The sequence below is a fragment of the Aquarana catesbeiana genome, linkage group LG07 (genome assembly GCF_042186555.1).
Source record: "Aquarana catesbeiana isolate 2022-GZ linkage group LG07, ASM4218655v1, whole genome shotgun sequence".
Classification (NCBI taxonomy): Eukaryota; Metazoa; Chordata; class Amphibia; order Anura; family Ranidae; genus Aquarana; species Aquarana catesbeiana.
The window spans coordinates 299301526-299325239 of NC_133330.1; the positions used below are offsets into that span (position 1 = coordinate 299301526).

A 23714-nucleotide genomic window follows, 5' to 3' on the forward strand; every position below is an offset into this window, starting at 1 on the left:
ATGTTGGGGAATCGGAGGAGATAACGTGTTATTTATTATTGGCCTTGGAGTTATTACTTTGACATTTTTTTTTGGTTGAATAATGATTTGATTTGGTATATTTTCTATATTTTTGGATGCATAGAATGCACTTTTTGGTTAAGTTCTATTGGCAGTTAGCATGTCTAATTTTCTTTGTTTTCTTTTTTTAATGCACAATAAAAAAATTGTGGAGAATAATACTTGGCTATGTGTTTTACTTCAAATGACAGTTTGGGAGTAGACAGTTACATTTTTAAAAAATACAATGTAAAATTGACAAGGGACACCAACATAGTTGCATCTTTGATCTTAAAAACTACAGGATAATGGTGTTGTGGTAACTTGCCCAAATAAAAAAAAAAAAAAGCATAATAATAATATTCTTGATATCACTAGAAAAAAAAGCCTTTGAAAATGTGTTTGCAATAACTCCATCAATATCACCAGCAAAGCAGCTTCATTATTATCCCATTAAAGAAGAAGAGAATTGTGCGCTGTATTTCAAGATTTCATAATTTGCCGCGTCATGAATGTTAATTCTCCATTACGAATGTTAGTTTACAAGACCGATCGCTGCTGACTCGTCCTTGCTTCCGAGCATGCGTGTTTGTACTTTGGACTTTTGTCCGACGGACTTGTGTACACGCGCTCGGAAAATCCGACAACACACATTTGTCCTGTGATCCAACATTTGACCGCGGAAAATCCGACAACAATTGTCCGATGGAGCATACACGCGGTCGGATTTTCCACCAACAGCCTGTCATCGAACATTTCCCATCGGAAAATCCGATCGTGTGTACAAGGCTTTAGACAAGAAATAACCTGGAAGCTGATTGGTTTCTATGCAGAGCTGCACCAGATTTTGCACTCTCCAGTTTTAGTAAATCAACCCCAGTGTGTCTGGTCAGCCCTAAAGACAAATGGGGCAATCCTACAACATTTAGGGCTGCAACTCACGATTATTTTCAATTATTCGATGAATCAGTTAATAACCTTTAAAAAAAGTGTGGTGTATAATTTAGTTAATATGTAAAGTTTAAAAAAAAGGCATTTTATTCTTGAATATCTATATGCAGGGGTAAATATAAATAACTAACTATATGGTTAGGGAGCAAAATCTCTAATCCACTCTAATACCAGACAGAAGAGATATACTGTGTATATATACTATTAGAGGTTGAATCTGGTAAATATCATCATATCAACTCAGATATCAAATTTTTTTATATAAAGAAAAAAAAAGAAGTTAAAGACTGTTTTGCAGAACTGTAATATATTATATGCTGGCCATACAAAAACAATGCCTTCCTTAAAAAAAAAATGTAATTTTAGGAACGTTCGTTCGATTTTCTAATTGTTAGTGGAGTCAAATTGATGTTCGTTTTCAACCACAGTGACAGGAAAATTTAGAAATAATAGAAAACTTCTTGGGAATTTTCAGACAGTGTGTGGTTTTCGTTCAGAAATTACATTCATTTTAAAACAGAATGTTAAAAGCAAGTGAAAATGTCAAACAACATTCTTTCATTCAGTGAACGTACAAAGCTTTTTCGTGTAAATATTCTCGTCTGAAAATTGATCCGTGTGGTACACACCTATACAGTTTGCTTTTGATCTGTTTCTGCAGTGCTTTTTGCTGTGCGTTTTTGATTTTTTCGCACCTGATTTTGTTGCAATTTGCGTTTTTGCATTTTTTTATTGCTTTTTTTTTTTTGCCCAATTTGTTGTTGGGTAGATTAAAAAACACAAATTGCTGCAAAAACGCACTACATGATTTTCTGCAGCTTCTCCATTGAAGTATATTGAACCAAAAAAGCACCGTTTTGCATTGAAAAAAGTCCTTGACCCTTTCCAAATACGCAGCGGCTAAAAAAACAAAGATGTGAACGTGTCCCATAGGAAACCATGTTAAATGAGCTGTAGAGCGTTTCTGCAAAAAGCACCAAAAAACACAGAGATGTGAACCAGGCCTAAGACTGTTAGTAGCAGCAGCATGTTTTTATTTGTATCACCTGTCATCATGGGGTTAAAAAAACTAAAACGAGCCCCTTATAGTACAAAAAGAGCAGATAATCGCTACTAAGGGGTTCATTATTTTACTGTGGATCAGTGGAAGTAATAATATAAATAAATAAATATATATATATATACACACACGCCCAGAAGTAAGATATGGGCATTACACCTAGTCAGACATGAAACTACATGAACGGTGGAAGGAAGACATAAATCTTTTATATTAAAATAGTACTAAGAGCTGAGACTTTTTTTTTTATGGATATGATAATTTTATATATAATGCACAATACTGGTAAAAGTTTGTAATGTCTTCTATTACCTCCAGTCTATCAGCCTCCACATGCCCTTTAAAGTCTTGTTTTTTTTTTTTTGTTTTTTTTTTTGGTTAAAAACCACAATCATGTAATACTAACCTGCTCTGTGTAATGGTTTTGCACAGAGCAGCCCTGATTTTCTTCTCCTGGGGTCCCCCACTGACACTTCTGGCTCCTCCTGCCCTCAGAGTGCCCCAATAGCAAGATAAAGAAAACTTCTGCCTTTAGAACCACTCACTTCCTGCCCAGGACTACATGTCCCATGAGGCATTGCTCCTCACACATTCACATTCACAAGTTTTTAAGCACTTACCGACATGTATGGATGGTGTACTGAGCTGTATGTGGGCTGCACTGTATTTCCTGATATGTAAACAAATAATGCATTCTGTATGTACGCCAACTAATTGGCTGGCCAATTAATCGATTATGAAAATAGTAATCGATTAATTTTGTAATCAATTAGTTGACGATTAATCAATTAGTTGTTTCGGCCTTATTTACAATCACAAAATTCTAAAGCACTTGGGCTTTTAAGGCACCAGGTATCGAATAATGACAACCACATATCAACATAAATAATTCAATTTTTACATGATAAAAAAAGATTATACATAAAACACATTAAAAAAGGGGAAAAGATTCTGAATCGTTGGTATAGGTGTACCCAAAACACATGTCCAGCCCTGTTCAAGCTGATTACAATGATCAAACTGCTCTGTCCAAAAATGGACCATGTACAGTACTAGTGTCCAAAAATGGACCATGTACAGTACTAGTGGCGCCGCCCCCCTAATCCATGCGCCCAGCTCCTAATCTACATGCAGGCTGTCGGACGCATAGATTTCAATGTTTTTTTTTTTAAGCACATGATTAAATCCTGAGGCTCTAATGGGCTTCACATAAGGGTGGGCTCAGGGCCCAAGAGACCTGAATGGTTGAGAGGAGAAGCAACCATATTGGCCATCGAGGAGGAGACGCAGGGGGAAGCCCCCGTGGAGGAGATGCCGAGGAGAAGATACTGAGGAGGAGATGCACGCCCGCGACCTAGATAGGGTAAGTGCAGGGTTTGCCGATGGACTAAGCGGCGGGGGGGGGTTTTGACTGACCGACCAAACGTGGTGGGTTTGACTGACGGACCGACCGATTGGGGGGGTGGCGGGTGCTTTGTCTCCCAAAAATGAAGCACCAGCTGCCACTGTACAGTACTATGAATGAATTCTATACAAAGAGAGAGGGGAAGAGGGTCACCGATTAGCTCTACGCGTTTCACGGTCCAAGAGCACTTTATCAGGAGCAGTACATATCAGAATCTATATAACAATCCAAAATGCATGTGGCTATCCAGGCATAAAAGAAAACAATGTGAAAGTGGAAACTCCTGCGCTGTCGGGGGGTGGGGGGGGGTATGCTAAAAGGACACTGCTGCAACACCTAAGTACTGATCCAAGGCAGGACAAATGAGACAAAAGTGGGGGAAGATGGTAGTTGCGCTGTGATGAAGGGGGGGGTGGAGCTACAAAGATGACTAAAGTGGCAAAGTGAACTAAAAAAGCAGAAATGGGCCAATGCATGAATGGATCCTACATGCTAAAAGAACATGGTGGGGATGCAGTGCAGTGCAACGTAGCTGATCAACATGACTATAATGTTGCGGGCAGACAAAGCCTAATATATAAAGGTAATTGTGAAACAGTGACTGCTTGAATATAGCAAAGCAAAAATGCATATACCAACACAAATAGGATGAATAATGACACAATGCAAAAAAATATATAATGCAAGAAAAATATATGTGGGCTAGTGCCCCATTAGCAAAAACGTGCCAAATCCTAGTGAACTACAAGTGACAAATCCCTAAGGCAAACATGAATATTAGTTCTATCATCCAGTCCAAAAAACAAAAACTCGTGATGAGAAACACAAAACAATTCCAATCGTGAAGGGAAGGGGGATCTTCAGTGAGAACACCTCCGTGTTTGCAAGCCGCTTACCTTACAGCTGTAAGGTGTACAGCCTGTGTTGCAAATGACCCGTAGGTGTAGATGTTCCGTGTATAAGGTAGTGACAATGATGAACATGCCAAGTGAAATATAAAAAATAAAAAGTATACAGCATGTAAAATAACTCTGCGACGACCACAGTGGAGGGGGGGCAAGAAACACACGGGGGGAGGTTGCACTCACTTTCATGAAGTGAGTGTGGGCATCAATCCACGAGCTCGTATGCCTCCAGGAGTATCACCAATCTGGAATCTGTCCCCGTGTCTGTGGCAGCGTCCCGTGCTCCAATCCTAATGCATATCGTCACGTCACGTGACTTCTTCAGAGCAGCACGGGACGCTGCCACAGACAAACAACAGGAGACGAGCTCGGCGCTCGTAGTTACTACACATTGCAGCATTGTTTTAAATGTAAGTTGATTGCACTTGTTTTATTAAATAAATATACCTTTTCTATGGGATCACGCTATGTGCGTCTCTTTCCCCCACACTCACACTCACTCACTTTTTGGACTGGATGTTAGAACTAATATTCATGTTTGCCTTAGGGATTTGTCACTTGTAGTTCACCAGGATTTGGCACGTTTTTGCTAATGGGGCATTAGCCCACATATATTTTTCTTGCATTATATATTTTTTTGCATTGTGTCATTATTCATCCTATTTGTGTTAGTATATGCATTTTTGCTTTGCTATATTCAAGCAGTCACTGTTTCACAATTACCTTTATATATTAGGCTTTGTCTGCCCGCAACATTATAGTCATGTTGATCAGCTACGTTGCACTGCACTGCATCCCCACCATGTTCTTTTAGCATGTAGGATCCATTCATGCATTGGCCCGTTTCTGCTTTTTTAGTTCACTTTGCCACTTTAGTCATCTTTGTAGCTCCCCCCCCTTCATCACAGCGCAACTACCATCTTCCCCCACTTTTATCCAGGCATAACGATCAGTCCAAGACCCCCCAGAGGGAGAGGGACACCCCCAGAACAACCCCATCCCCAAAGCGAGACTAATTGAGCATACTAAGACAGACTGGGACATCACCTCATCAACCTCCAACACTTGCAGCATACCCAGGTAAAACTAACTGTTAAACCCTGGGCATATCAAGAAGATTTTCAAATACCACCACCATCAGCGACATGTTCAAAGGAAAGCATAATTAACATATTTACAATGCCTAACACCCAAAGACCCATAGAAAAAAGAGAGGAGTCAGAGGGGGGGAGGAGATCAAAGAGCAAAAAGAAAACGGGAGTAATCTAAGTAAAATTCCCTTGACGCAGGAAGAGACACTAATTCTTGATAAGGGTCTTAAATATGTACCCCCTCAATCTCTCAATAAATTCCAAACTTATATGGACATCCACAAGTATACTAGAAAACTAAATGTCAAAAGATACATGCTGTCCAATCCCATTAGCTCCCAAAACTCTAATTCCAATACTATTAGATATTCAGGATTAGCTAATACGTCTCTATTCAACCCACCAGGGGGCTTATCTGCTTCCCTGAGGGTATTTAGGGATGTTCTCTTGAGGGATCTTGACCATCTGAAAACTCAAAAAGTTAGAATGACGAGAGAATTACAGCTGGGCCTAGATACATTATGTAAAAGGAATGATCTTATAATCAGGCCAGCTGATAAAGGAGGAGGAATAGTAGTCTTAGATAAGGCTGACTACCTCCAGGAACTTGAGAGGCTGGTGAGTGATAGGGACACCTATCAGCCTCTAGGATCTGACCCTAGAATTAAATTTAAAAAAGAACTTGAAAAAATTGTAGACAAAGGTTATCAGTTGGGTATTATTAATAAAAAGGAGAAATCCTTTTTGATCCCTGTAGCCTCGAGAATTCCCGTCATGTACTACCTGCCCAAGATCCACAAAGACCCGGTGTGTCCCCCAGGCCGTCCCATCATAAGTGGAATAGATTCCATCACATCTAGGGCAGGGAAGTACATTGACAGCTTTCTTCAACCATTAGTACAGCTTTTGCCAGCATATATTAAATATACTAAACATACTATCAATTTACTCAGGGATTGTGGATACAGGGATGGACATTGGCTTGTCACGGCCGATGTCGCGTCCCTGTATACCATTATTCCACATAGCTGGGGCATCAAATCTGTTAAATACTTTTTGGAGAAGGATCCTTCAATACCAAGAAAACAGAGATGCTTTATTATGGAACTTTTAGAATATGCCACGACACACAATTTTTTCTGGCACAATAAAAAAAATTTTCTCCAGACTAAGGGTGTCGCAATGGGGGCCAAGTTTGCCCCCAGTCTGGCGAACCTTTTTATGGGGAAATGGGAGGAGGACGTCATCTATGCCCAACGAAGACCCGAATTGGTCTTGTGGGCTAGGTACATAGATGACGTCCTCCTCCTATGGAGTGGTACCTATGACTCATTGTGTTTGTTCATGAAAACTGTAAATAACAATGAGAGGGGTATCATATTGAAATACGAGGCGAGTCAACAGAAGATAAACTTTTTGGACCTTGAGATCCATAGTGAAGGGAATTCCCTGCTCACTTCCACTCACTTTAAAGCCACAGATCGAAACTCATTCATCCCTCGGGACAGTTGTCACCACAAATCATGGTTAGACTCTGTCCCTAAGAGCCAATATATTAGGTTGAGACGTAATTGTTCCACTATGGCTGATTTTGTGGCTCAGTCCGGTATTTTAACTGAAAGATTTTTGGAAAAAGGGTATGAGGCCCAGTTTTTGGAAGAAAAATTGGACCAGGTCAAGCTAATGGACAGAGATTTACTCTTGGCAGATAAATCTAGTAATAACAGAGATGCAAAGATAATCTGTCCCTTTATAATGGGTTATTCCCAGCAGCATTTTTCTGTCAAAAAAATATTATATAAACATTGGCACATTATCAAAAATGACCCTTTGTTGGGACCAATCCTCCCCGATAAACCCCAGGTTATCTTTAGAGGTGCCCCTTCGATTAAATCTTGGGTAGTATCGACAGTTTGTGACCCCCCCCAATAATAAGCCTATGTTTTTCCAACACCTAATAGGTTATTATAAATGCAAAAATTGTGAAGTCTGCTCTATCAATGCTATTACTGAAAGGAAGGTTGGTCATTTTCATTGTAATAGTGTATCCTGTGATTTTCCAATTAAATCTTTTATTACGTGTTCCACAACCCATGTTGTATAACTTCTCAATTGCCCGTGCGGGCTCCACTACGTGGGCCGCACTGTTCGCCCCTTAAAAGTGAGACTTGGAGAACATATTGGGAATATCAAGAGGGGATTTTTAGGTCACCCTGTCTCCAAACATTATTTGGAGGGCCATAAACAAAACCCCAGAGGGACCTCGTTCATAGGAATTGATAAACTTAAACACCCTTGGAGGGGAGGTTCTAAGAGACGAGCCATTTCTAAGTTAGAAATGGAGTGGATTTATAAAATCCGTTCTCTTAGACCTCTGGGATTAAACGTTGACATTGAATTAAATGCTTTTATAGATAATTCCTAAAGAGTTTTTCAGTTATTTAATCAGACACAGTAAAGGAATAGTTAATGTCACCGGAACTTTGTATATGATAATGCATTTTTGACGGTTTTACATCTACAATTTTTTGTGATCATGTATGTGCATTTATATATTTGTTGAACTTTTATATGATGTAAGATATTCATCACAGCATATATTTATTATGATAACATATCCCCCAATGTATAATTGTGAACATAGCCTCTGGGGTGTTCCTCCTGTCAATCAATGTGCCTGCCACTTTATTTTGGCTAGGATAGGGGTATGCGTGGGGTCCGTATATACTTTTTTAAAAAATAAAACAAAGACTTTCTATACATTTATTTTTTATAACTCTAATTTATTTTTTAATTTTTTTATGAAAATATCTCCTCTTTTGGAGTTGAACATTAACTCTATTTATAGTTTGAAAGTTTTATAGTACTAATGAAAGTGTATTGTTTTAGTTTACACTTCATACATTTACATTTAAGCGCACTATGAGAGCTATGCGCCACTCTCTAGAGCTGCCTGTCAGAATGGACCTAGAATTCCTCCCATGAAGGGTTAAGGTCTTCCTCGTATATGCTATTTCCGTTTACGGGTGGTTACCATGGCAGCATCTGATCTAGGGGGAGCACCAGATAGAGGCTTTGTTCTTCCCTTCACATTGTTCTGATCATTGCCGAGCGTTGCATGAATTTGAGCCAGGAACGAGACTTGGTTCACGCTCAGCACTACAAAGGTGATGGCTTGATGCGTCACCCGTGCCCCTTTGAAGACGTCAGAGTGTGACGAAACATGTAGGGCGTGGCTACGCATCGTAAGCCATCTCTCAGTCCGCCCCATGCCTTGCACGGGTGTCTGTCATTTTTATGCTGGCTAATTTGCAACTGTTTTTAACTGTCACGGAGCTCACTTTTTGTGGCTCTGTTGTTTATAGTAAATAAACCAATTTTTTACATACTACACTATTGGAGCCCCTTTACTACTTCTTACCCACCCCCCTCTTGGCTGAGTGGGCTTATCACCCCCCCTCAGGTGGAAGCGTTGGTTCATGCCAGGTCGGAGACGGAGGATACACCAACGGATTCGGATCCACCCACAGTCCCCGCAGAGGGCTAAGTCTGCTTGCCAGTAAGACCTCGCCAGAAGGGAGGTCCATCAATGAGGGTAAGGGTCCACCTTTTATATCTTTGGATTCTGGGGGAACCTCGTGTATACACTTCCTTCTTCTCCATGTACCTGTGTGGTTGTCTGACCTGATCGATCGTGGAAGCTTCCTGTGTTCTTTTGAAGCGGTTTACTGCCTATGGAACTTTTTTTCTTTCCGACATCTATTTTATGGGCTACCTTTTCTTTTCACTGCTGAGAAGCTCTTATATAATTAAGAGGACTGGCTAACGTTACAGCTTGTTTAGTGTGGGAATATTTAAGTTGTGTATTAATTTATGGTTTTTTAGCACACTAGCACACTTTGCACTTTATATTATTTATCAACAGCGTTTTCATTATTAGTTGTTCTAAGGACTTATTTATATTAATGTGGATCATTTTAATAGGATCTACCTTGCACAAATATTTTTATAGTGATTATGAGCGCACGTTTCTTTGTTTATTTAACATTTGGCTTTGACTTACAAGTAAGACAGGGAAGACTAGTTCTTTTGAGAAACAGTATACAATCTTGTCCGGCTCTCTAGGGGGCTTTCCCATCCCACCGGGAGACCCGAGCGACCAGCCAGCAAGCCAGACAGCCAAGCAAAGCCAGGATCGGCTTTGACCGGCTGTTCGTAATAGTAAAGCGAAAGCGACGTCATGACTAGGATATAAAGTACAGTACCTGACCGCGAGATTGTGTTTCCACGACAGGCGACAGGGTACTGTGCATGTCGCGCTGGCTCGCTCATTGGGAAAGGAAAACTTTTTTTCCTTTCCCGATGAGCGACAGGCAGTGCTGACAGCTGTCTGGTATGAATCATGAGGGGGAATGCCGCGCCAAATTTTAAATAAAAAACCGGCGTGGGTTCCCCCCAAGGGGCATACCAGGCCCTTAGGTCTGGTATGGATTTTAAGGGGAACCCCCACGCCGAAAAATCACAATCATAAAGGGCAGGGTCATCGGGTGACAGCACCCGGTGACCACGCCCCATGCCTATATAAGTGATCGCGCACCGCTCACACAGCATAACAGCGGGAGACAGCGTCATGTCAACATCGGAAGAAGAGAAGACGGCGAAGACCGGGTCACTGCTAACAAAAGAGCGGCAAAAGAGCAGAAGATAGCGGAGGAGCCTGGCAGAAGATCCGGACACCGGGAGAAGAGGCCGGAGAAGAACCGGACACCGGGAGAAGAACCAGACACCGGGAGAAGAGGCCGGAGAGAGCGGAGAAGTCGGAAGAAGACCCCCGAAGTCGGAAGAAGACTCCCGGAGTTGGAGGAAGACCCCCGGAGCTGCCTAATAAATTACTTTTAAAACCTGTGTAGTGTTTTTTTATTGACACTTTTTTCCCTAGGTGAATGGGTGGGGTTACCATGTACCCCATACTCATTCACATAGGGTGGGGGGCTGGGATCTGGGGGCCCCCTTATTAAAGGGGGCTTCCAGATTCCGATAAGCCCTCTGCCCGCAGACCCCGACAACCAACGGCCAAGGTTGTCGGGAAGAGGCCCTTGTCCTCATCAACATGGGGACAAGGTGCTTTGGGGGAGGGGGGGGCCCGCAGGGCCCCCCCCCTCCCCCAAAGCACTCACCCCCCCATGTTGAGGGCATGCGGCCTGGTACGGTTCAGGAGGGGGGCGCTCGCTCATCCCCACCCCCTTTCCTGACCGGCCGGGCTGCGTGCTCGGATAAGATTCTGGTATGGATTTTGGGGGGGACCCCCATGCCGATTCTTCGGCGTAGGGGGTTCCCCTTAAAATCCATACCAGACCTAAGGGCCTGGTATGTCCCTTGGGGGGAGCCCACGCCGTTCTTTTTATTTAAAATTTGGCACAGCGTTCCCCCTCATGATTCATACCAGACAGCTGTCAGCACTGCCTGTCGCTCATCACGAAAGGAAAAAAAAGTTTTCCTTTCCCGATGAGCGAGCCAGCTCGGCGCTGGCTCCCGCGACGGGGCTCGCAGGTGTCAAATCTCACCGATAACAGTGGCGAGATTGACACAATATCGCGGTCACCTACTGTATACTTTGTTCTTCTAACTGCTGGACCACCACTTTTGCGCAAACCAATCAATATACGCTTATTGGGATTTTTTTACCAAAAATATGTAGCAGAATACATAATGGCCTAAATTTATAAAGATTTTTTTTTATTTTATTGGACATGTTTTATAGCAGAAAGTAAAAAAAATATAGTTTTTTTCCCCCCAAAATTGTTGCATTTTTTTGTTTGTAGTGCAGTAGTTGAGGCCCCCAATTCCTTATGAGTTGAGAACTACTGGCCTGGGCAATCACTCAAGCTTGCAATAAGGCCCCTTTCACACTGGGGTGGGAGGTGTGTCGGCGGTAAAGCGCCGCTATTATTAGTGGCGCTTTACTATCGTTTTAGCGGCAGTATTCGGTCGCTAGCGGGGTGGTTTTAGGTTTCAGCTAGTGGCTGAGAAAGGGATAAAAACCACCGCAAAGCGCCTCTGCAGAGGCGCTCTTTTCCGGCGGTATAGCCGTGCTGCCCCATTGATTTCAATAGGCAGGAGCTGCTAGCAGTACTTTTTTTCCCGTCCTGCTAGTGCACCGCTCCAGTGTGAAAGCCCTCGGGGCTTTCACACTGGAGACACAGCAGTGGCTGTTTCAGGTCGGTTTGCAGGTGCTATTTTTAGCGCAATAGCACCTGCAAACCGCCCCAGTGTGAAAGGGGTCTTTAACACTGAACACTTTTGAAGAGCTTTTCAGGCGCTTTTGAAGCGCTTTCCATTCATTTCAATGGAGAGGGGCATTTTTTCACCACCCTGCCAGCACATTGCCCCAGTGTGAAAGCATTCATTGATTTTAATGAAAATAGGTTTTCGTGAGCTTTTCAGGTGCTTTTTTTAACGTGAAAGCTCCTGAAAGGCGCCTCAGTGTGAAAGGGGTCTTAGGCTGGATTCACACCTATGCATTTTTAGTGCTTTTTGCATTTTTCAGATTTGCACTGCAGAACGTGTTCCATAGGAAACCATGCTAAATAGACTGTAGTGCAAACCTGCAAAATGCAAAAAGCACAAAAAATGCACAAAAAATGCATAGGTGTGAATCCAGCCTAAAAGGAACAGTAAGGCCCTTTTACACGGGCGATCCTGTCCGCCAAATCCAGAAGGATGGTGACCCTATTTTCCATCCGTCTGGAAGATCAGATCGGATAAGATCGGATGAAAACAGATGGTCGGTCCGTTTTCACCAGATTTTCCCATAGGGGAGAGCAAGACACAGTGAGCAGAGACGGACCTCTCATCCGCCTGCTCAGCGGGGATCAGCAGATCGATCCCCTGCTGAGCAATACAGAGTCCGCCAAGCGGACCGCCTATGTGAAGGGACCCTAAAGTACAATCAGTGTGCCAAAATATTAAAAAGAAGCACAGCATGTAACTGCAACAAACAGATTTGTCTCCGCTCATATATGTTTAGGCTCGATTCACATCTATACATGTTGCTTTTGAGCGTTTCTGCAGTGTTTTTTGCGGTGCTTGCCGCGTTTTTGAACAGTGTTTTTACAGCGTTTTTGCGGCGTTTTGCTTTTTTTTCATACTTTATACAGTGTAAAAAAAAAAAAAAAACACAAAACGCTGCAAAGACGCTGTAAAAAAGCTGTACTTGCGTTTTTGATGCTGGTCCATTGAATTCTATTACATGCAAAATGCTGCATTTTGCATGAAAAAAAGTCCCCGACCCTTTCCAAAAACGCAGAGGTCACAAAAATGCATTGATGTGAACATGTTCCATAGGAACCCATGTTAAAAAATTCCCATGCATTTCTGCAAAATGCAAAATGCATCAAAAAACGCATTAGTGTGAATGGAGCCTTGGGGCCAGTTCACACCTCATGCAGTCCAGTGTGTTTTTTTCTGCATCAAAAAGGCATGGTAAGTAAGTTATATGGTTTCCAATGGCATAGTTCACACCAGTGCGGTCAGTTCCAGGGCTTTCCAGTACCAGAAAAAAAGTAGAACATGCTGCATTTTTCCTGCACTGGACTGTATTGGAACGCTGTAAAATGCATCAAAAGCGCACTGGAACACATCAAATACACATAAAAAATGCACCGGACCTCAGTACAGTGAAAAAAAAAAAAACAGGAACTGCCAGTTCACACCACATGCAGCCCAGTGTGTTTTTTTCTGCATCAAAAAACGCATGGAAAGTAGGTTATATGGTTTCCAATTGCATAGTTCACACCAGTGCGGTCAGTTCCAGGGCTTTCCAGTTCCAGAAAGAAAAAAAAAGTAGCATTTTTCCTCAACTGGACTGTATTAGAACGCAGTAAAACGCATCAAAAGTGCACTGGAACACATCAAAAATGGATTAAAAACGCACTGGACCCCAGTACAGTGAGAAAAAAAAAACAGGAAAAAAAGAAGAAAAAAAAAAGCCTCTGGAATGCATAAGGAAACGCATCAAAAATGCACTGGAATGCATCAAAAACGCATTAAAAACATGCATGCAGAAAACATCTGGAACAGATCTGGAGTGCGTTTTTGTGGTGTGAACCGGCCCTTAAAGAATTACTAACTATACATTTAAAGAAGCATTTAAAATCAGTTAATCCAAATGAATGAATTAATAAGATTTTTTTTTTCACAATTTACCTGTATTTTACCCAAGTGATTAAAGAAATACAGTGCAATGCGATTTGAGCTATGAGTAAGCACCCGACCTTGGTGTGAATTATGTATGCTGATACCTGTAGTTCACCCTTGTATCCGGCCACTTGAATGAAGAAATTGCATAGGAGTGCGGCCGTCCAGCCTTCTTTTCTTCGAAGTATCTGTTTGCGTACAGAACTCGCACTTTCTACCTGGGATAGAGCAGTAGTATAAGAGGAACTGCCTTAGAGCGATGTACATGTACATACAGGGATTAGTCTTGTACAACATACAATATATGTTGATGTAAATGGGGCGGTCTCTCCCCTGGGGACACATAGAACATATAGAACATGTTGTACTGGAAGAGTTTTACACACACCTATTCTGGGTATTCTGCATTCCTTCTAATCTGATTTTATTAATGAAGCTGAGGAAGTGTGGGAAAAATTTGCTGAAAGGTATCAGAAGGCCAATAAAACAAAATAATTGCCTCCCTTCACAACACACTATTGGCACCCTTCATAAAGCTTCTGGAAAGTATCAGCAAAGGCCTCTTTCACACTATGGCGTTCCGGATCGTGGGGCATAATTGCCACAATTTTGCCCGCGATTCCAAATAGCCGCAAAATGCAGGACCAAGACAAAATCGCGGGACACCTGTTCGCCCAAAAGAAGTTCCGGAACTTTCATAGGGCGCGATTTTGTTTACGCAGTTTTACAGCGATTCGTCACGTGACAATCGTGGCAAAATCACGCCGAGATTTTGGGTGCCATTGAAAGTAACGGGGATCTCAAGCGCGTCCTGTGTTTTGCAGAGATTCAGAATCGCGGGCAGAATCGGAGCCTATAGGAGTCCATCGCAGAGCCGCTGTCACACATTCTCGGATTGCCGCCACGTCTGCAAAAACGTGCGCCTTTCATGAAGCTCTTCAGGCGCCAGATCAGGGGAGTACGGTGGATGACTGAGAACAGGTACACCGCACTGAGCCAAGAATTGGTGCACACGGATCACGCAGTGCGCAGGCGCGTTTCCATGCAGCAACATCCACTGTACAGTCCTCTGCAACACGGCGGGTGCATCGAAGCAACTGTTTTTTTTAAACTTCCTCGTAGAATGCGGCGCTCACGGTTTGACCTGCAGGGACGAATTCCTTTTGGATGAAGCCATCGTTGTCGAAGAAGGCGATCAACATTGTCTTGACCTTGGACTTTTGCAGGCGACTATTTTTGGGTCACAAGGACGATAGAATAGAATAGAAAAGAATAGAATAAAATAGAATTAAAAAAAAAATAGAATATAACCTTCCGAAATTTGAATTTTAAATAGAACACATTCAAATGTATTTCGAATTTTGAATAAAATAGACAGTAAAAGAATAGAATAGAATTAAAAAAACAATAGACCCCCTCAGCAACAATGGATCCCTCACAACAAAATACCCCCTCCCTCAGAAACAATAGACCCCCAGCAGCAACAACAGATTTCCTTGCAGCCAGCATCACTAGATCCCTCCCAGCAACAACTGCCCCCCAGCAACAGTAGATCCCACGACAGCAACAATAGACCTCCTTAGCAAATAGATCCCTCCAGCAACAATAGATCCTCCCAGACCACCTTGTCATTACATACATTCAGTGCTGAAGGTGCCGGAACTGCGTTCCTCAGCGTTCCTGCTGAAAAAAAAAGCCCTGCCTATTAGCCAGTAAAGGAACCCTCCACATGTGGAGGTCCCTGCAACTTTGGGCATTCTGCTGAGGGCAGATTCTGTGTGAAGTAGAAGGAATCTATCTGATCAAATAGAGGCAGAAATCGAATAGGAAACACTTATCTAACTTGAGTTGCGTGTTTTAGTCTATAATAATTATGAGGTATTCCTGCGCTATCGTGAACGGGGTTAGGGAGAAAGGAGGGGGGGAAACCCAATCTCAATAAGACAAGGAAAAGCAGCCTACACCGGATGGGGTACAGCCTGTTCCCAGATAAAAAGAAATAGAATAAAGTGTGGTGCTGCGCTAATCCCAATGAGATTGGTGTGTATTAGCTCTGTGCTCGTGAGTGTCTTGTAGTGCACCCGAATTTAGTCTCTGCAACTGTAACAGAGCAGTAAAAAGATGACCTAATGTGACAGTTGAATCCTTATATGCTGATGGTGTGTATAATCTTGATGGTCAAGATATAATCTTGATGGTGTGTATAATCTGATGGTGTGACTTCTTCAGGGGATACCCCCTGAAGAAGTCACGTGACCGTGACGTCACGCGTAGGGACGGGACAGGCACTCTCTGACAGTTATTGTATTACGAGCTCGCTGCTCGTCGGATCTCCACCCGGTTTTTAACGTTTTATGTGAGTACTGAATTTTATACTGTAATAAAAGTGATATGCTTCCATACAATACTACACTATTGTGGGCTTCCTTTCTTAATCTATCTTGGTGACCCCGGGACACTACTTGAAAGGACCAGACGCCCTTACAAGAGAAGCGATCAGGATAGGACCATATTCCCACCATCCTCCATTACAGATTATACCCATGGTCTCTACAAAGGCCGCCATGCCTCTAAGTGGCTAAACGCGATTACCCCATTACCCTCAGGTAAGGGGCCACTGCCCACCAATGTGCACATTGTTGCATGAAGACTGACCACTATTGTCACCCATGTCTAGCACGGAAGTCATTACACGTTTTATGGACTTTGATTGATTGTTGGTCGCCGCAAGGAGCACTGCACCTGATAATATTTTGCACGCAGATTTGCATGCATATTTATGAACTTTTAGCACTTAGTCACATTCAACTTGCACTGGATGCACTTTAGGTATACATGCACTTATGAATGTGTTGATTTATATTTAATTAAGTGAATTGGCGACTGGTGATAGTTTGAGCCAGCTGCGATTTTTATTTATGCTATATTTATTCACCCATACATTTATGTTTGCTATCATGATGTTTAAGCACTAATCACTTTGCACGTTATATTTATTACTATTTATTGTGTATCTATACTACGATTTTTTGATTATACACACCATCAGCATATAAGGATTCAACTGTCACATTAGGTCATCTTTTTACTGCTCTGTTACAGTTGCAGAGACTAAATTTGGGTGCACTACAAGACACTCACGAGCACAGAGCTAATACACACCAATCTCATTGGGATTAGCGCAGCACCACACTTTATTCTATTGCGTGTTTTAGTCGTTTTGCAGGCTTTGTTTTTGTGTTTGTACAGACATTTTTGGGTGTTTTTGTAGGGGGACCCCGGCTTGAGCTTGTTTTTATATATTTTTAGCCAATGGAAAGCTACCAGGGGGAAAAAGACTGCAATATGCACATTTATACAAATATTTTAGGTGCTCCCATTGAAGTCTTTTGGGGCTAAAAACGCTTACAACTTGTAACTCTGAGGCCCCTTTTACACTTGTGTGACTTGTCCCGCGACTTGCGCCTGTAAAGTCGCATGACAAGTCGAACCCCATGATTTCCAATGAGTACCGTTCATATCTGTGCGACTTCAAAGTAGTCCCTGCACTACTTTGGTCCGACTTTGATACGACTTGAGGTCCAAAGACCTCAAGATTACACAGGCATTGCTGCAAGTCGCGCGACTTTCAGGTCGCACAAGTGGGAAAGGGGCCTAAAAAAGCTCCTGTACTTTTTCTAGCCACACGTTTCCAATGACACTACACTCACGTGCAAACAGGCAACTGAATTATGAATGTGATTTTTGGATGTTGAGTGTTTTGGAGCTTCGAGCGTCAGGTGTTAGGCTCGGTTCACACCAATGCGTTTTTTCATACTTTTTGCAGAAACGCAAAATGTTTTTTGTGCCTCTGTGCCAATGCGTTTTTGGAAAGAATCAGGGACTTTTTTAAACGCAAAACGATGCTTTTTTGGTTCAATAGACTTCAATGAAGGCACATGTAGTGATAATGTAGTGTAATGAAAACATGTAGTGCGCCTTTAGCTTATTTTTTACGCGTTTTGCGTTATTGAATTCGCCCAACAACAAATTGGCCAATTAAAAAAAAAAAGCATAAAAAAATACAAAACACATCAAAAACGTGTGTCCAAAACCACGGAAGGCAAAGCAAAAAGCACTGCAGAAACACTCAAAAGCAACATGCATAGGTGTGAATGGAGCCGTAGGGCTGGTTCACACCACAAAAACGCAATCCAGATCCACTTTGGATGTTTTTCTGCATGCCCGTTTTAAGGCTTCATTCACACCAATGCGTTTTTTCATACTATTTTATGCAGAAACACAGGGCATTTTTTTAACATGAGTTCCTACTGAACACGTTCACATCAATGCATTTTTGTGCCTTTGCGTTTTTGGAAAGGGTTGGGGACTTTTTTAAATGCAAAACGGTGCTTTTTTTGCATTTTGTATTTTTTTTGCATTTTGTGGTTCAATAGAGTTCAATGGAGAAGCTGCAGAAAAGCATGTAGTGCATTTTTACCATGATTTTTAAATCTGCTCAACAACAAATATAAAAAAAAAAAAAAATGCAAATCATGGCAAAATCGCGGTTAAAAAAACATAGAAAGCACTGCAGAAATGTTCAAAAGCAACATACATAGATTCTTATCCAATTTCCTTTATATTTACCTCCAACTATATAGTACAAGGGCCTGCCTGATTGCATACAAATTGAAAGTGTTTAGGTTTGATCTCGTATGGTTTTGATACATCTAAAGTAAAATTGTACAAGAAAATTGTATAATGCATGGCCAGCCATAACGTGTTTTTGCCTTGTTCCGGTGCATTTTTGATGCGTTTCCGGATGCATTCCAGATGCTTTTTTTTTTTTTCTCCTTTTCCTGTTTTTTTTTCACTGTACTGGGGTCCGGTGTGGTTTTGATGCGGTTTCAATGCCTTTTTGATGCGCCCCAGTGCATTCCGGTGCTTTTTTGATGCGTTTTACCGCATTTCAGTACGGACCAGTGCAGGAAAAATGCAGCAAGTTCTACTTTTTTTTTCTGGAACTGGAAAGCCCTGGAACTGATCGCACTGGTGTGAACTATGCCATTGGAAACCGAAACCATATAACCTACTTTCCATGCGTTTTTCATGCAGAAAAAAACGCACTGGACTACATGTGGTGTGAACCTAAATTTTGCCTTGTAAAACAATACCAAAGAAAATTCCCAGCTCAACCTACCAGACAGCCTGCAACACACCAAATTGTCCTGTCTAAAGCCTCGTACACACGATCGGATTGTTGGCCAACAAAACAGTGGACTTTTGTCCGAAGGGCGTTGGCCCAAACTTGTCTTGCATACAAACGGCACACAATTGTCGGCCAACAATTCCGATCGTAGTGGCGTACTAGACGTACTACAAGCCGATGAAAAGGAAGTTTAATTGCCATGCGCCACCCTTTGGGCTCCTCCTGCAAATCTCGTGTTAGTAGAAGTTTGGTGAGTGTCGATTCATGCTTTTCAGTTCATGCTTCTCAGTTCATTTTTGATTTTCAGGTTGTGCTTGTCAATTTGTCTATGATTTTCAGGTCGTGCTTGTCAGTTTGTTTCTGAACGGCCGTTCGTCTACTAGCCATGTGGCGTTCTCATCGGAGAGATCGTGCTATCATTGGGCTTGGAGTTATTGCTTTGATCCAAGTCCAGTCCAGGAACAGGAGGAGGAGGATTTCTTGGACCAAGAATCGGTTGCTTAATCGTGACTAATTCCCTCATATGCCTTTTGCTGCGGGAGCTCCAGGAGAATAATCTTGATGATTTTAGGAATTATCTCCGGATGACGGACCCCTGCTTTCACCGTCTCTTGGCATTGCCGACCTCCTATATTAAGAAGCAGGACACATGCATGCGGCTTGACATTACTCCCGAGCAAAGGCTCATAGCCACCTTGCTGTACTTGGCAACGGGAGAAGTTTCCAGGACCTGAAGTTTACAACTGGGATCTCCCCCCAGGCTCTGGGACTCATTATTCCAAGGACCTGTTCTGCCATTATGCAAGTCCTGCAGAAGGACTATATTTGGGTAAGTTTTAGCCTTTAACATCACATTCTATGTATTTAATGTTTGCTAATGTATTGTATTAATTTCTTCATTCCATAATTACCATTATTGTAATATGCTGTGAATGTCCTCTTTGTCCTCATGCATGCTGTAAGCTTTTAATTCTCCTTTTTTGTCCTTCATGCATATTTTCCTTCATTAACCTCCCCAGCATGCTATCCTGGGCCCATACACACCTAGCCTAGTAACTTAACAATGTATTTTGTCAATAGGGATGAGCTTCGAGTTTGAGTCGAACTCATGTTCGACTCGGACATGGGCTGTTCGCAAGTTCGCTGAACAGTGAACAATTTGGGGTGTTCGCGGCAAATTTGAATGCCACGGAACACCCTTTAAAAGTCTATGGGAGAAATCAAAAGTGCTAATTTTAAAGGCTTATATGTATGGTATTGTCATAAAAAAGTGTTTGGGGACCTCTTTGTCCTCAAGCATGCTGTAAGCTTTTAATTCTCCTTTTTTGTCCTTCATGCATATTTTCCTTCATTAACCTCCCCAGCATGCTATCCTGGGCCCATACACACCTAGCCTAGTAACTTAACAATGTATTTTGTCATTAGGGATGAGCTTCGAGTTTGAGTCAAACTCATGTTCGACTCGAACATGGGCTGTTCGCAAGTTTGCCGAACAGCGAACAATTTGGGGTGTTCGCGGCAAATTCGAATGCCGCGGAACACCCTTTAAAAGTCTATGGGAGAAATCAAAAGTGCTAATTTTAAAGGCTTATATGCAAGTTATTGTCATAAAAAGTGTTTGAGGACCTGGGTCCTGCCCCAGCGGACATGTATCAATGCAAAAAAAAGTTTTAAAAACGTCCGTTTTTTCGGGAGCAGTGATTTTAATAATGCTTAAAGTGAAACAATAAAAGTGTAATATCCCTTTAAATTTGGTAGCTGGGGGGGGTGTCTATAGTATGCCTGTAAAGGGGTGCATGTTTCCCGTGTTTAGAACAGTCTGACAGCAAAATGACATTTCAAAGGAAAAAAAAGTCATTTAAAACTACTCGCGGCTATTAATGCATTGCCGGTCCGACAATACACATAGAAGTTCATTGATAAAAACGGCATGGGAATTCCCCACAGGGGAACCCCGAACCAAAATTAAAAAAAAAAATGACGTGGGGGGTCCCGCTAAATTTCATACCAGGCCCTTCAGGTCTGGTATGGATATTAAGGGGAACCTCGGCCAAAATTTAAAAAAAAAATGACGTGGGGGGTCCCCCTAATTTCCATACCAGGCCCTTCAGGTCTGGTATGGATATTAAGGGAAACCCCGGCTAAAATAAAAAAAAACATGACGTGGGGGTCCCCCTAAATTCCATACCAGGCCCTTCAGGTTTGGTATGGATATTAAGGAGAACCCTGGCCAAAATTTAAAAGAAAAAATGACGTGGGGGTCCCCCTAAATTCCATACCAGGCCCTTCAGGTCTGGTATGGATATTAAGGGGAAGCCCACGCCAAAATAAAAAAAAAAAACGGCGTGGGGTCCCCCAAAAAGCCATACCAGTCCCTTATCTGAGCATGCAACCTGGCAGGCCGCAGGAAAAGAGGGGGGACGAGAGAGCCCCCCCCCTGAACCATACCAGGCCACATGCCCTCAACATTGGGAGGGTGCTTTGGGGTAGCCCTCAAAACACCTTGTCCCCATGTTGATGAGGACAAGGGCCTCATCCCCACAACCCTGGCCGGTGGTTGTGGGGGTCTGCGGGCGGGGGGTTATCGGAATCTGGAAGCTCCTTTTAACAAGGGGACCCCTAGATCCCGGCCCACCCCCTGTGTGAAATGGTAAGGGGGTACTTGTACCCCTACCATTTCACTAAAAAACTGTCAAAATTGTTAAAAATGGCAAGAGACAGTTTTTGACAATTCCTTTATTTAAATGCTTCTTCTTTCTTCTATCTTCCTTCATCTTCTTCTTCTGGTTCTTCTGGTTCTTCCTCCGGTGTTCTCATCCAGCATCTCCTCTGCGGCGTCTTCTTCCCTTCTTCTCCTTGGGCCGCTCCGCATCCATGGCATGGAGGGAGGCTCCCGCTCTTCTCTTCATCTTCTTCTCTTCATCTTCTTTTCGGGCCGCTCCGCATTCATGCTGGCATGGAGGGAGGCTCCCGCTGTGTGATGCTTCTCCTCTTCTGATGGTTCTTAAATAACGGGGGCGGGGCCACCCTGTGACCCCGCCCCCCCCCCCCCCCCCCCCGCTGACGCACGGGGACATGATGGGACTTCCCTGTGGCATTCCCCGTGATGCCACAGGGAAGTCCCGTCAAGTCACCGTGCGTCAGAGGGGGGCGGGGTCACTGGGTGGCCCCACCCCCCGTTATTTAAGAACCGTCAGAAGAGGAGAAGCGTCACACAGCGGGAGCCTCCCTCCATGCCAGCATGGTTGCAGAGCGGCCTGAAAAGAAGATGAAGACAAGAAGATGAAGACAAGAAGATGAAGAGAAGAAGATAAAGAGAAGAGCGAGAGACTCCCTCCATGCCATGGATGCAGAGCGGCCCGAGGAGAAGAAGGGAAGAAGATGCCACGGAGGAGATGCTGGACGAGAACACCGGAGGAAGAACCAGAAGAACCAGAAGAAGAAGAAGATGAAGGAAGATAGCAGATAGAAGAAAAAAGACAGAAGAAGCATTTAAATAAAGGAATTGTCAAAAACTGTCTCTTGTCATTTTTAACATTTTTGACAGTTTTTTAGTGAAATGGTAGGGGTACTTTTGTACCCCCTTACCATTTCACACAGGGGGGAGGGCCGGGATCTGGGGGTCCCCTTGTTAAAGGGGGCTTCCAGATTCCAATAAGCCCCCCGCCCGCAGACCCCCACAACCACCGGCCAGGGTTGTGGGGATGAGGCCCTTGTCCTCATCAACATGGGGACAAGGTGTTTTGGGGGGCGACCCCAAAGCACCCTCCCAATGTTGAGGGCATGTGGCCTGGTACGGTTCAGGAGGGGGGGGCGCTCTCTCGTCCCCCCCTCTTTTCCTGCGGCCTGCCAGGTTGCGTGCTCGGATAAGGGTCTGGTATGGACTTTTGGGGGTACCCCACACTGTTTTTTTTTTATTTTGGGGCGGGGTTCCCCTTAATATCCATACCAGACCTGAAGGGCCTGGTATGGAATTTAGGGGGACCTCCCACGTCATTTTTTTTTTTAAATTTTGGCCGGGGTTCCCCTTAATATCCATACCAGACCTGAAGGGCCTGGTATGGAATTTAGGGGGACCCCCACGTCATTTTTTTTTTAAATTTTGGTTCGGGGTTCTCCTGTGGGGAATTTCCATGCCGTTTTTATCAATGAACTTCTATGTGTATTGTCGGACCGGCAATGCATTAATAGTCGCGAGTAGTTTTAAATGACTTTTTTTCCTTTGAAATGCCATTTTGCTGTCAGACTGTTCTAAACACGGGAAACATGCGCCCCTTTACAGGCATACTATAAACACCCCCCAGGTACGAAATTTAAAGGGATATTACACTTTTATTGTTTCACTTTAAGCATTATTAAAATCACTGCTCCCAAAAAAACGGACGTTTTTAAAACTTTTTTTTGCATTGATCCATGTCCCCTGGGGCAGGATCCAGGTCCTCAAACACTTTTTATGACAATAACTTGCATATAAGCCTTTAAAATTAGCACTTTTGATTATTCATGTTCGTGTCCCATAGACTTTAACGGTGTTCGCGTGTTCGAACACATTTTTTGCCTGTTCGCATGTTCTGGTGCGAACCGAACAGGTGGGTGTTCGGCTCATCCCTATTTGTCAGCTACATTTTTGTGCTTACCCTAAACACCCCCTAAAATATGTACAAATGTTATTGTTGTCCTCAAATTCAGGCAGAGTGCAAGAGGTCATTTTTTAGGGCACAAATTCATTTGGAACCCTCCCCCCCAAATGCTAAGTCAACCGATACCAATACTCTATCTACTGACTTTGCAAAACCCATACACAATATACCTCTTTTGTGGTCATATTTCTGGATGAATTCACCAAAGCATGTAGTGCAAGGGCCTGCCTTAATAC

General features: G+C 43.0%; 1 protein-coding gene across 1 annotated transcript in view; it reads right to left on the reverse strand.

The window, feature by feature from the left end:
* Nucleotides 1-13916, reverse strand: part of LOC141103692 (sodium/glucose cotransporter 4-like) — a 119791-nt gene extending 105875 nt beyond the window's left edge. Inside the window, exon 1 of the mRNA XM_073593581.1 lies at nt 13752-13916. The gene's annotated coding sequence lies outside the window, so the exon portion shown is untranslated. The remainder of the gene's footprint in view (nt 1-13751) is intronic.
* Nucleotides 13917-23714: the final 9798 nt, after the last annotated feature.